This window comes from Bubalus bubalis, chromosome 2, assembly GCF_019923935.1.
Source record: "Bubalus bubalis isolate 160015118507 breed Murrah chromosome 2, NDDB_SH_1, whole genome shotgun sequence".
Taxonomy (NCBI): domain Eukaryota; kingdom Metazoa; phylum Chordata; class Mammalia; order Artiodactyla; family Bovidae; genus Bubalus; species Bubalus bubalis.
In genome coordinates, this window is record NC_059158.1 from 17,631,133 (window position 1) to 17,636,672 (window position 5,540).

The 5,540-nt window shown below is 34.8% G+C and overlaps 1 non-coding gene across 1 annotated transcript; it reads right to left on the minus strand.

Moving 5' to 3' along the window:
* Nucleotides 1-2,962: 2,962 nt before the first annotated feature.
* Nucleotides 2,963-3,071, minus strand: LOC112583017. The gene has a single exon (XR_003107383.1). It is a non-coding gene; the product is annotated as a U6 spliceosomal RNA (small nuclear RNA).
* Nucleotides 3,072-5,540: the final 2,469 nt, after the last annotated feature.

Genomic DNA, 5,540 nt, shown 5'->3' on the forward strand with positions numbered 1-5,540 from the left:
AGCACTCCTTTTTCTCCTCAGCCTCAATAACATTTGTCATTTTTTACATTTTGGTACTAGCCATTCAAACAGGTAAGAGGTGATATCTGTTGTGCTTTTGATCTGCATTTCCTTTGATTACTAGTGATGCTGAGCATCTAGTCATATACCTCTTGATCATCTATATGCCTTATTTGTGGGAAAATGTCTATTCTTTAAAGATGGAGCATACATTATGTTTACTATATTCCCATATACGTAACTCAGTTGTTGACCTATATATCAACAATGAACTATCAGATAGTGGAATGAAGAAAACAATTCCATTTACTATTACATCAAAAAAAGATGAAACACTTAGAAATACAAAAGCAAGGTGTTGAAAGATTTTATGCAAAACCTTTAACACATTGATAAGAGAAATTTTAAAAGAGTTAAATATATGTAAAGTTATATTGTCAATTCAATGTGATTCTTGAGGTAGGATTTGTATTTCTATAAACTTCCCTCTTAGAACTGCTTTTGTTGCATCCTCTAGGTTTTAGATCATCATGTTTTCATTGTTCCTTCTTTCTAGTAATGTTTTGATTTCCCTTATTTCTTCAGTAACCTGTTCATTATTTAGAAATGTGTTGCTTAATCTCCATGTATTTGTGTTCTTTGCAGGTTTTTTTCACATATAATCGATATCTGGTCTCATAGTGTGGTCAGAGAAAATGGTTGATATAATTTCAATTTCCTTAAATTTACTGAGGTTTGATTTGTGACCCAAGATGAGGAAAATGTTCCATGTGCACTTGAGACGAAAGTGTGTTCTTCTGCATTTGGATGGAATGTGCTGAGATATCAATTAGGTCTGTTTGCTCTAATATTTCATTTTAGATTTATGTTTCCTTATTAATTTTCTGTCCTGTTGATCTGTCCATTGGTATAGGTGCAGGGAAAACATGCCCTACCATTATTGTGTTACTGTCAATTTCCCCTTTTATGTCAGTTAGTGTTTACCTTATGTATTGAGGTGCTCTATTGTGGGTAAATAAATATTTAAAATTGTTATGTATTTTCTTGGACTGATCCCCTAATCATTGTTAGTGTCTTTCTTTATCTCTTATAATAGTTTTTATTTTAAGGTCTATTTTTTCTGATATGAAAATTGCCAATCCGGCTATCTTTTGATTTCCATTTGCATGGAATATCTTTTTCCATCCACTCACTTTCAGTCTGTATGTGTCTCTAGGACTGAAGTGGGTCTCTTGTAGACAGCATATATATGGGTCTTGTTTTTGTATCCATTCAGCCAGTCTGAGTCTTTTGGTAAGAATGGGAGAAGATAACAGCAAATAAAACAACTGTTAAAGGATTGCTTTCCAAAATATAAACAACTCAAACAACTCAGTCATCAAAGCAAAAGCAAGAGCTGCAAAAATAGACTAGTGGGACTGCATGAAACTCAATACCTTGTGCATAGTAAAAGAAGCCATCAGTAAAATGAAATGACAACCTATGGAATGAAAAAATAGTATTTGCAAATCACATATTTGGTAATGGCTTCACATCCAATTATACATAAGAGACTCATGCAACTCAGAAGGAAAAAACATCAAAGAACCCAAATTATTAAATGAGCAAGGAAGAGTAAGTGTTTTGAAAAATCTGAAGAGTAGACTGTAGATGACAGACACTGTAAGTTTTTCCTTCCAGAACAAAAGCCTGTGTCTTCCTGACATTGCTTTCTTTGTCTTCAATCACCTGTTTGGTGATGCAGTTCACAATATCCATCATTCATTCTATAGCAATCACCCTATACTGAGCTATATGTGCTAAGAATAGCCCTACTAATTATAAAAACAACTAATAATTACATACTTAATCTTGAGGCATCTAAAATCCAAGGTGATTTTCAGAATGTTCACTCCATCATTTTCAACATTCTATTTCAAAATTGAAACTCCTAGTAAGGAAAAATGAGTAGGGGACCTCAACAATACATGGATAGAAAGTCATTTAAAACTGGGAGCATTACTGGATTATAATTTGGGGGAATGTATTATTACTAATACTACTATAATTTTATTCCCTTTAATTCTCTGCTATACTAGGTTGATATTGATTTAAAATAGTAATATCAACATAGAGGCACATAGTACTCAAGTTACAGTAGATTGCAGATGTGAGCCAACCAGCTTAAGCTGTGTACCAGAAACCACACAAGAAGGAAAATGAAGTTCATAAAAATATGCTGATGCTAAACGCCAAAATCCAGACAGTAAGAGAATAGGGTAGGGTTTATGTAGATGCTGAAAACCACTCAGAGAGGTAGACATGGAAGCAAATACACTAATGAGCTCAGAAAAATCAAAGCACAAAAGGGTCGGAAAAATAAATCATCAAGGGACTTGGTAGTCTGATCAAAAGAATAAGAGAATCAAATTAGAAAACCAAAATGTAAAGACTTGTGCACATGATAGGCCCAGAGAATGCTCAGCAGAGAAAATTTCAGCCTCAATGGACCAGTGAACAGAAGCCTCCAGCATGAGGAACAAAAACCCTGGGCAGGACTCACGACTGTGTGCTTCTGGGAACAGCCTCAGTTTCAAAGTTTGGGCACCATACCACCTAAAAGTGAAGGCAGACAAGGATCATAGCTTGCTCTGGCACTGAATCACAGATAGTAGTGTTTGTGAGTTTACTTTTCTCATTCAACTATAAAGTTAATGAATCACTAACCAATGATAACTGACACCATCAGTTTCTAGTCAGACCCTCTTTAGTCATACAATGGATATCTGAACCTGTTATATAATCCCCAATAACAGTTTTATAATTGTATGTATTGATGTTTATTGAAGGGGAATTGCTTTACAATACTGTTCTGCTTTCGGCCAAACATCAGCATGAATCAGCCATAGGTATACCTATGTCCCCCCACTCTTGAACCTCCTTCCCACCTTCCTTCCTGTCCCACCCCTCGAAGCTGTTTTAGGAAAATATGGAAGGCTTCACAAATTTGTGTTTCATCCTTGGGCAGAGGCCATGCTAATCTTCTCAGTATTATTCCAATTATTTAATATATGTGCTACCAAAGCAAACACACGAATAACAATTTAACAGAAAAAAAAATCATATAGCTAGTCACCTACCAATAAAAGATCAATTACATTAGGAATTACGGTATTCTGCTATTTTTACTGGCTCTTATAAAATTGAATTTTATAATGTCCAAAGTTCCATGAAGGAATTAAGCATATATTTATGCATAACACATGTATACATGCAGAGAAATATAAGCACACAAATACGTCTATGTTATACAGGCTATTATCCTCCTTGCCTGTCACAACAAGCTCTTTAGTTAATGAGAGTAATAGTACCAAATTTCTCCAACATATATATATTCCTTTTGAGAACCATTTATTTTATTTTTCTTTTATTTATTTATTTTTCTTTTATTTTATTTTTAAACTTTACAATATTGTATTGGTTCTGCCATATATCAAAATGAATCCGCCACAGGCATACATGTGTTCCCCATCCTGAACCCTCCTCCCTCCTCCCTCCCCATACCATCCCTCTGGGTCGTCCCAGTGCACCAGCCCCAAGCATCCACTATCGTGCATCGAACCTGGACTGGCAACTCGTTTCATACATGCTATTATACATATTTCAATGCCATTCTCCCAAATCATCTCACCCTTTCCCTCTCCCACAGAGTCCAAAAGACTGTTCTATAATTGTGGCTTTGTAGTAGAGCCTGAAGTCTGGTAGGTTGATTCCTCCAGTTCCATTCTTCTTTCTCAAGATCGCTTTGGCTATTCGAGGTTTTTTGTATTTCCATACAAATTGTGAAATTATTTGTTCTAGCTCTGTGAAGAATACTGTTGGTAGCTTGATAGGGATTGCATTGAATCTAAAAATTGTTTTGGGTAGAATACTCATTTTCACTATATTGATTCTTCCAATCCATGAACATGGTATATTGCTCCATCTATTAGTGTCCTCTTTGATTTCTTTCACCAGTGTTTTATAGTTTTCTATATATAGGACTTTAGTTTCTTTAGGTAGATATATTCCTAAGTATTTTATTCTTTCCATTGCAATGGTGAATGGAATTGTTTCCTTAATTTCTCTTTCTGTTTTCTCATTATTAGTGTATAGGAATGCAAGGGATTTCTGTGTGTTGATTTTATATCCTGCAACTTTACTATAGTCATTGATTAGTTATAGTAGTTTTCTGGTGGAGTCTTTAGGGTTTTCTATGTAGAGGATCATGTCATCTGCAAACAGTGAGAGTTTTACTTCTTCTTTTCCAATTTGGATTCCTTTTATTTCTTTTTCTGCTCTGATTGCTGTGGCCAAAACTTCCAAAACTATGTTGAATAGTAATGGTGAAAGTGGACACCCTTGTCTTGTTCCTTACTTTAGAGGAAATGCTTTCAATTTTTCATCACTGAGGATAATGTTTGCTGTGGGTTTGTCATATATAGCTTTTATTATGTTGAGGTAGGTTCCTTCTATTTCTGCTTTCTGGAGAGTTTTTATCATAAATGGTTGTTGAATTTTGTCAAAGGCTTTCTCTGCATCTATTGAGATAATCATATGGTTTTTATTTTTCAATTGGTTAATGTGGTGTATTACATTGATTGATTTGCGGATAGTGAAGAATCCTTGCATCCCTGGGATAAAGCCCACTTGGTCATGGTGTATGATCTTTTTAATGTGTTGTTGGATTCTGATTGCTAGAATTTTGTTAAGGATTTTTGCATCTATGTTCATCAGTGATATTGGCCTGAAGTTTTCTTTTTTTGTGGGATCTTTGTCAGGTTTTGGTATTAGGGTGATGGTGGCCTCATAGAATGAGTTTGGAAGTTTACCTTCCTCTGCAATTTTCTGGAAGAGTTTGAGCAGGATAGGTGTTAGCTCTTCTCTAAATTTTTGGTAGAATTCAGCTGTGAAGCCATCTGGACCTGGGCTTTTGTTTGCTGGAAGATTTTTGATTACAGTTTCAATTTCCGTGCTTGTGATGGGTCTGTTAAGATTTTCTATTTCTTCCTGGTCGAGTTTTGGAAAGTTGTACTTTTCTAAGAATTTGTCCATTTCTTCCACGTTGTCCATTTTATTGGCATATAATTGTGGATAGTAGTCTCTTATGATCTTTTGTATTTCTGTGTTGTCTGTTGTGATCTCTCCACTTTCATTTCTAATTTTATTGATTTGATTTTTCTCCCTTTGTTTCTTGATGAGTCTGGCTAATGGTTTGTCAATTTTATTTATCCTTTCAAGGAACCAGCTTTTGGCTTTGTTGATTTTTGCTATGGTCTCTTTTGTTTCTTTTGCATTTATTTCTGCTCTAATTTTTAAGATTTCTTTCCTTCTACTAACCCTGGGGTTCTTCATTTCTTTCTTTTCTAGTTGCTTTAGGTATAGAGTTTGACTATATTTATTTGACTTTTTTCTTGTTTCTTGAGGTATGCCTGTATTGCTATGAACTTTCCCTTTAGGACTGCTTTTAAGTGTCCCACAGGTTTTGGGTTGTTGTGTTTTCATTTTCATTCATTTCTATG